This window comes from Leptonychotes weddellii, chromosome 8 (assembly GCF_054177405.1).
Source record: "Leptonychotes weddellii isolate Sample4059 chromosome 8, ASM5417740v2, whole genome shotgun sequence".
NCBI classification, from domain to species: domain Eukaryota; kingdom Metazoa; phylum Chordata; class Mammalia; order Carnivora; family Phocidae; genus Leptonychotes; species Leptonychotes weddellii.
The window spans coordinates 48,813,500-48,822,973 of NC_138376.1; the positions used below are offsets into that span (position 1 = coordinate 48,813,500).

The window sequence follows — 9,474 nt, forward strand, 5'->3', positions numbered from 1 at the left end:
GACACTTGAATATGGTCTTCTAAAAATTTCACAGTTAAAATAAATAAAACTTTCTTTTTGGTTTACAACTTCCTAATTTCAAACAAAATCTGATACCTGGCCAAAAAACAAAAAATCTAAGTTTAATCTTCACTAACATAAACAGTTATTCAATTCCTTTTAAAAAAACTGATCTCTCTTCATAAACACAATTTTTAAGTCAAAGGTATAAACAATTAAAAGTAATTTGAAACTGAAATGTATATGCCCAATCTTTCCCCAGAGAACATTTTTGAGAAACATAATAGGAGGATTTTTTACAGGTATTTTCCTAGATTATCTCATATAAACCTCCTAAACACCCTCTGGGATACATGCTCTTAGTCCTCCTGGATTTAAAAATCAGAAACTAAAAATTTTAGAGATTAGTTAAAATGTCAAGGACACATGGAGAATATGTGATCAAAACCAGTTAGTTTTTACTTTTATTTATCTTCTTTTTTCAAGCACCAAACTGGCACTGAAAAAAAAAGAAAAAACAAAAAACTCACCCTAGGGAACAATTTTTGGATGAAGTACAAGGCTCTATATTAGCATTTTAAAAATTGCACGTTTTTCTTGAGGATGGCTTATATTTTATTGTTTTATGGAAGGTTCCCATAGATCATTTATATTTGAAACGCTGACTTAACATCATAATCACTTTCCTGCCCCCAAGAAACTTCTTCACAACTAAGTTAATTCATCTTTGTTTAGTTATGTTTTTATAAGTTGAATGGCTGCTTTTATTTGACAAATTAAGCACTTCAGAATTTATTATTGGGTCTTGGTTTTAACGGTGTGATTTCATTGCAGTTCTCTCAGTGCTCCTATAAAAAATAGTTTTTGAGGTTTGAAATAAGGCTGAAAAGTTAAAAGTTCTATTCATATGATCAAGGAAGGCATTTAGTAAATAAATATGGTTCTTAAAATGAACAATCACATCATTTTAATGTTTTTCCTTATAAAAATTTTCAATATATAATTCTAATTCGGAATCAGAATTTTCTATGTATTAATAGAATATTATATAGTCTCTATTTCAACTGTCTTAAAATAATACTTACATTTTAAAAATGATGAAAATAATCTGTGAACTAAATTTATCAAGAGAGAAATAATGATGTCAAATTATTTTTTTAAGATTATTTATTTATTTATTTATTAGAGAGAGAGAGAGACAGGAGAGAGAGAACAGAAGCAGGGGGAGTAGGAGAGGAAGAAGCAGGCTTCCCGCTGAGCAGAGAGCCCGATGTGGGGCTCTATCCCAGGACCCTGGGATCATGACCCGAGTGGAAGGCAGACGCTTAACGACTGAGCCACCCAGGCGCCCCATGATGTCAATTTTTATGTAAATAGACCAAAATGTCTAAAAATGGTATTTATAAAATTAACTTAATGTGGCTTAAATCCATATGATGAATTAAATGGTAGTCAATTAGGCATTATGAGTTGAAGTCACATTTAATTAAACCTGTACTTGGAAGTATATGTATACTAGGACTGAAAGGTAAGGACAGTGACTATGAAGCAGCATCTTTTGAAATATGAAACCATGGAATGCAAGTCCCTCCATATACCCTCCTTCTCCTCCACCAATGCTAAGTAGTCAGATAAACTTAGGAAATACTGCAAATAAAAATCCCTCCATGATGATTATTTGTTGTTGTTGTTGTTTAAGAAAAGTTTTACTAATGTGTTATTATTTCAGCAAAGTTATTGCAACAGGCTTAAAAGGCAGACAGATACATTATTACAGGCTCTAAAGTAACAAAGGAATTTATCCAATTAAAATATTACACAGACCGATGGGATTTACTGAATAACTAATAGGTCCATAAAAGAAACTAAATCTGAAAGATTAAATCCAGTATTAGCACCTACAGTATCTCTGAAAGTAAAACTTTTAACTGTTTCATTCCTTCCTAATATATTTCTGAACTTTCTCACAAAAACAGTGCTCTCAAACCCCAGAGATGAAAAAGGGCATAAGAAACCCTGATACTAAGAACATGCAGCCAAAATAACTAGGAACACTGACTCAGACTTAAAAGTTTTAGTTGTAAATCACTGAACTTATTGTACTTGAACCAATCAGATGATTTCTGTGCACTGAATACTGTATGTGAAGAAAGTCTATGATTCATAAGGTTTGCCAGTAGGGACAGTTAAAAATTAGCAATCTACAGTATTATTCCTATCAACATTTTTTCTCATAAGTTATATTTATAAAAAAAACTATAATTAAAATATTTATTATACTTGCTTATTACACATTCAGGGACTCAGCAGGGACATTTATGTGTTTGATGGTTTAGGATCCACTTTACTATGCCTACTTATTTTTGTAAGGAGCATGCAACACACACTGCATCTTCCCCACATTTAAGGTAATGCAAAAATAACAAAACTCTCCAAAGAAAAATACCTTGAAATTGCATTAAATACTGCTTTAATTAGGAATAATTGCTATCATAAGACAAATAACATTATACATTATTTTTCCAATGAGTTCCAGTTTGAGAAACTGAACAGCAGAAACATTTAAGATTTTAGTCATGGCAAAACTGGTAGTTCTTTGAAATCTGGGAGATGCATTAGCAAAACCACAGACACAGCCTCTCTTTCATCAAAATCCCGGAGAAAAGTATTTTATGAACTTGGGGGAAATAAGACTGAACACTGGTTAAGGTATGACTTGAAGTTGAGAGCCACTTGGGAAGCTGGCCCAAGGAATGGAGAGAACCACTGGTTCTGGTGGCAAATAAGAAAGAAACTTTATGTTGGGCTAACCAACGGCCTATTTTATTAATGGCTTTGAATAAAAGAAGGGAAATGCTTCATTGTGTTTTCTCAGAAACTACTCAAAAGATTACAGAGCCCCACACAAGTTGGCGACACAAAGTGGATGCTGAGCGACTAGAGGACACTCCAGGTGTGGAATTTTAGAAAGTCAGTCCTGGAGTAAAGGGCACCATAGATTTGGCAGCAGATACAAAGGAATGATGCCCTGGAAAGTTGGTAGGGGACACTCTGTGATGGGCCAGTGGATAGATGAGGGTCCCAGCTGGAGGTGGGATCTTTAATTCTATGGTTTATCTTCCACTGCTCATGCCTCTGTCTTCATAAATGGTGATTTCAATCTCAACAGTCCTCTTTCAGTGGGATCTGTCAGGAGGAGGCCTTGGGGAGCATATATCTTCTCACTCTGCTCTTGAATGCATTTGGACACTTTCTTCAGAACCTTCTCATAATGAGTTTCCACGTATAAGAAGATGGCATGTGCTGTTAAACAAGCCAAACAGCCTTTGAGATAGGATTGGCCCCCAAGTTTCTCTGCTTCTGCGTAAAAGTTATTTAGAGTTCGAACTGTTTCCTCAAACTGCTGCCTATCAATCCGGTTCCCCAGCTCCGCCAAGAACTTGCTCTGGACCCGGCCCGGTGTGCCACTGCTGTGGTCTTGGCTGAATGAACTCCTTCCTGGACACCGGCGCCTGATGCGGCCTCTGGGCGAGGACAGGACGGGCGCACCACCTCCTCTGCCCTCCAGCTGCAGTCGCTCAGCCCTCCATGAAGACCTTGATGCCATAAGCCTATTAGTGATTCTAGAAATCCTCGTGTTTTTTTTTTTAATTCTGTTTTATTTTTTTCAAGCCAAAAGTATTTGACTATGGAATTTTTTTTAAATCACATTCTGTGATTTATGTCAATATTCTGTGTAAAAACATTTTTTGAAATGTTGTTATGGAATATATAGAGATTATCACTAGTAATGAGCCATGTATGTGAATTTCTTTTTAATGATTTTATTTATTTATTTGACAGAGAGACAGAGCAGAAGCAGGGGGAACAGGAGGCAGAGGGAGAAGCAGGCTTCCCGCAGAGCAGGGAGCCGGATGCGGGGCTCGATCCCAAGACCCTGGGATCATGACAGAAGCCGAAGGCAGTGGCTTAACAGACCGAGCCACCCAGGCGCCCAGAGCCATGCATGTAATTAATAAGCTTTTGTTATGTGCCAGGATGATGGGTTGAATTCTTTAAATAGATTCTCTTATGCAATGAACACAACAGTCCTAGGAAGTAATTCATTGCTATTTCCATTTTCCAGGGGAAAAAACTAAGCCTATGAAAATTCAGATGACAGGCCCAAAGGCACACAGTTGTCAAAGAAAGTAAGCATATATTGTTTCCAAATGCTAAACTTGAAAGAGAAATTTATGTAGATTTCTTTATAATAGCAATATTTTGTTTGACTAATACTTTACATTGATTAGAAACCATTAGGGTATGCTAAACCTGACACAGTATTCAAAAGCCACCAATAATGAGGTATTCTAGTTTAGTGCTCCTTCTAAAAACAAGAAAAATTACTCTAAAAATTGATTTGGAAGTATTATAGCAAACATTGTCAGCTAGAACATACAAGCTCGGAACTTATTACAAATAATTTAAGATGATAAACTCTTAAGGGTAGCTCAAATTACTGCAGAAATAAATATGGCAAATACCATTTACTCACGCTTAACCTGTAAATCACATTGGCAAAAGATGACCTGATGTATAACTGTTACTGTTTTAAGTGATTAAGCAAATATGTTGATACTTCCTTCATGATGTCTATTTTTTTCTATTTCTTCTTTCCCACCATGTTCATTGCAAGCATCCTAGTTACAACCTGTGTTTTATTTCTTTTCTTTTCTTTTTTTTTTTTAAAAAAGATTTTGTTTATTTATTTGAGATAGAAGGAGCAAGAGAGAGAGCATGAACAGGGGGCAGAGGTAGGGGGAGAGGGAGAAGCAGACTTCCCGCTGGGCAGGGAGCCCAATACAGGACTCAGTCCCACAACCCTGAGATCATGACCTGAGCCAAAGGCAGACGCTTAACCAACTGAGCCATCCAGATGCCCCACAACCTGTTTTAAATGACAATGATATATATCTCATCTGCAGTCTTTTTTGTCTCCATTTCTCTCCACACTTCTTGCAGATTAAAGTTTTACAAAGAATATGTCCTGAGCAGGTACCTTCTGTTGTAGCTATGTTCAAAATGGTCACACTATTTAGACCTATGGAACCCTAGGGTCAGTCATGCTAACTGACTCTTTGTGGATGGGAGGTGGGGAGAGGGAAAATGATTTTAACTAATAGTTTTATGACACATGGAAACATGGAGGGGCATCTGGGTGTCACAGTCAGTTAGGCAACCGACTCTTGGTTTTGGCTCAGGTCATGATCTCAGGGTCATGAGATCATAAACCCGCAGTGAGCTCTGGGCTTAGCGAGGAGTTGGCTTAAGTTTCTCTCCTCCCTCTCCCTCTGCCCCTCTCCACTCTGCTCTCCCTCTCTTTCTCTTTCTCTCAAATAAATAAAACAAATCTTTAAAAAAAAAAAGAAAAGGAAATCTAAGAATAGATTCAAGGACACCACACTCAGCCATGTGGTCTTCCTTTTATGCCATATTTATTCTAACTTTAGGATTTAGCTATCCTACCTTGTCATCAATTACATTATAATAGTTGTGGAAGAGCAAGGAAAATTGCCATAATAAATATACACAATGCATAAAATAAACAACTATAATGAATACCCATAATTATTAATATTGATATATATACAATATTGATTAATATTGAAGTGAAGAAAATCTGTTACATATGAATGTATGATGATGCTACTTTCATTTGGTTACAGAGGAGCATATGTAGTGTCTCAAAAGAGATTTTAAGTAGTCATTTAAAAAAAGTTTTATAGGGCGCCTGGGTGGCTCAGTCGTTAAGCGTCTGCCTTCGGCTCAGGTCATGATCCCAGGGTCCTGGGATCAAGTCCCACATCGGGCTCCCTGCTCGGCGGGAAGCCTGCTTCTCCCTCTCCCACTCCCCCTGCTTGTGTTCCTGCTCTCGCTATCTCTCTCTCTATCAAATAAATAAATAAAATCTTTAAAAAAAAAGTTTTATACTTCATGTGAGGTATGGAGTGCTTTGAAATGGCTTCAAAGTAAATATTGGAATAAATGTATATAAGAAATATAATCATATCTCTAACTTGCCCTTCACTCTCATTCCATTTATAAATAATACTTATGTTAATTATGCAGATAAGAGGAGAGGTGCCCAAATAAATCTTTCTGATGTGAAATATTTAACATTTTTTACATGAATCTTTGGAGTTAGTTCTTCATTAAAATAATTTATTTTAGGGCGCCTGAGTGGCTCAGTCGTTAAGCGTCTGCCTTCGGCTCAGGTCATGGTCTCAGGGTTCTGGGATCGAGCCCCACATCGGGATCCCTGCTCAGTGGGAAGCCTGCTTCTACCTCTCCCACTCCCCCTGCTTGTGTTCCTGCTCTTGCTATCTCTCTCTGTCAAATAAATAAATAAAATCTTTAAAAAATAATAATAATTTATTTTAATGTATTATATTAAGTATCTTTCTATAATATCACAGTCATCAAAATAATTGTCAATTTGCATTATAACATGTTTTGAAAATTCTTTTGCATAATATAATTTATTCCTAGAGAGTATTTGAAAAATTAACTTAAAGTACAAAAATTGGGGCGCCTGGGTGGCTCAGTCATTAAGCATCTGCCTTCGGCTCAGGTCATGATCCCAGAGTCCTGGGATTGAGTCCCACATTGGGCTCCCTCCTCGGCGGGAAGCCTGCTCTCCATCTCCCACTCCTGCTGCTTGTGTTCCTGCTCTCGCTATCTCTGTCTCTGTCAAATAAATAAATAAGATCTTTAAAAAAAAAATTAAATAAATAAATAAAGTAGAAAGATTTCTATGTTTTCATGCAGGAAAATGGTAACTAAAGATGCTCTGGGCATCTTAATATAAAAGGAAAAGGTAAAGGTTTTCTTATACCTTCATGGGAGTATTCTGCAACTTGTACCAAAAATTACATATAATGCAATTTAAATTATTAATATGTTGATATATTAACATAATGTTATATTAAAGTGACTTGTAGATGGAAATGAAAACTATAATTTAAAGTGTGATATTTATTTCAATCAGCATCTAACTAATAAAAATGTACATATTGGGATAATAAGAAATGTCTGTTATTAATTAATATAATTATTTAGATATCCTGTATGGATTAAAAAATGACAACTTTCTTGCTTATGAAAATGTGATCACAAAGCATAATGGAGATTGCTCCTTTCCCCTTTAAGCCTCAGTTAAATTACAAAATACAAACAAACAAAGCAAATCATTATCACCACTACCACAACAACAGAAACCAAACTTAAAGCAAGGCATGAATCTACAAAGACAACACAAGAGAAGAAAGAGACAAGCATGGAGAGAGAACAACATAATTCATTTTCTTATCTCATGGAAACGGCTGACATTCATTGCTGCAAGAAGAAAACAAACAAACAAACAAAAACAAAAAAGAAACCCCAAACCCCCACATTTACCTCTGAAACTCTGGAAGGTTAACAAAATTAGCACAATCGGAACATTAAAAGTTGGAATGGAATGGTGGAGGTTGAAATTATAATTACTTTTTTTTTTTTAAAGATTTTATTTATTTGACAGAGAGAGACACAGTGAGAGAGGGAACACAAGCAGGGGGAGTGAGAGAGGGAGAAGCAGGCTTCCCACCGAGCAGGGAGCCTGATGCGGGGCTCGATCCCAGGACCCTGAGATCATGACCTGAGCCGAAGGCAGCCGATTAACGCCTGAGCCACCCAGGCGCCCCAAGAATGTTGATTTTGTTTTCTGTTGTGTCTTAACTCAATTGGTAAAATATTTCTCCAGATACTACTTTCCTTTTCTTTTTCTTTTTTTTTTAATTACCATTTTTTTTAAAGATTTTATTTATTTATTCATAAGAGACAGAGAGAGAGAAAGAGAGGCAGAGGGAGAAACAGGCTCCCAAGGAGCAGGGAGCCCGATGTGGGGCTCGATCCCAGGACCCTGAGATCATGACCTGAGCCGAAGGCAGACGTTTAACCATCTGAGCCACCCAGGCGCCTAAATTATAATTACTTTTTGAAAGTCCTGTGTAGGTAGCATTTAGAAACCCAGATCTTTTTTCTTCAAATACACATTGCTATCAGAACACCGTCCTCCATAAGAGAAGAATAATGATTTATTTTTTTGAAGTTATTGCAGTAGAGGGACTCTGCCTTTGGAGACACAAAGCACATAGGGAAGTAGGAATGCTTTCCTGAGACCAATAAATGAAAGAAGCTCTATTATAATAAACTGTATGATTTCCACGTGCTATCCTATTCTTAGTTTCCAGAACACAAGGTTAATGCTTAGCCCAACTTCTATTTACATCATAGGCTTGTGCCTTACAGAGTTTACAGTGTGGTTGTAAGCCAAGCTAGAATTAGCAAGTTTTGGCAAGGATATGTACCAAAAATGACTCTCATACATTAATGATTGAGTCTAAATTGTTGAAACTACTTTGAATAACTGGCAGTATGTATATCACATGACCCAGGAAAACTAGTCCTAGTATACCAATAAAAACATGTGCATCTGTGCACAAAAAGACATTTACAAGAATATTTAGATAACACCACTATTTGTATTAGCCCCTAAATGGAATCTACCTATACTCCAGTCATTGACTAAACAGATAAAATAATGGTAGTATATTTACACCTTACTATAACAAGGAGAATAAGCATACTAGAATTATATGCATGAATACGAATGGAACTAATAAACTGTTCAACAAAAGAAGCCAAACACAGAAAAGGTACATATTGTATGATCCTATTTATATAAAGATGAGGAGGATTTCAAGGGTGCTGGTAAAGTTCTATTTCTCAATCTGAGTATTGGCTACATTAAATTTGCTCTGTCTGTGAAAATATTGTGAACTGTACCATTTGATTTGCATATTTGCCTATTTTTTTGTTATTCTTCAGTAAACTTTTGCTCTCTCTGTATATACATATATACACACATATGTACACATATATGATATTTATACATTCAATACTCATATATGTATGTATATATAAATATGTAGATTATCAGATATTTGAAGGTAAATTCTTAAATGAAATGGATGGAGAAAACAATACATCAAAACTAAGAATGAAAATAAAACACAGAGGAAAAGGAACTAATAAAGGAGTAGAAGAATTTTCTTTGCCTAGAAATATAATTAATATCCTGTGAGAGAGGGACACCTGGGTGGCTCAGTTGGTTAAGAGTGCTTTCAACTCAGGTCATGATCCCAGTGTCCTGGGATCCAGTCCTGCATCAGGCTCCTTGCTCAGCGGGGAGCCTGCTTCTCCCTCTGCCTTCCTCTCTCCCTGCTTGTGCTCTCTCTCTGACAAATAAAATCTTAAAAAAAAAAAAAAAAATCCTGTGAGAGATAAGATAACATAAACTGAACAAAATCAATAAAAGCACTGGAAGATAAAGTTAAGGAAATTCTCCAGAAAACAAAATAAAAAATCAAAAGATAAAGATATGGAACATAG

At 36.1% G+C, this 9,474-nt stretch overlaps 1 pseudogene; it reads right to left on the reverse strand.

Annotated features, from left to right (window-relative positions):
• Positions 1 to 2,710: 2,710 nt before the first annotated feature.
• LOC102748298 (golgin subfamily A member 7 pseudogene) overlaps positions 2,711 to 9,474 on the reverse strand; it is a 23,178-nt pseudogene continuing 16,414 nt past the window's right edge.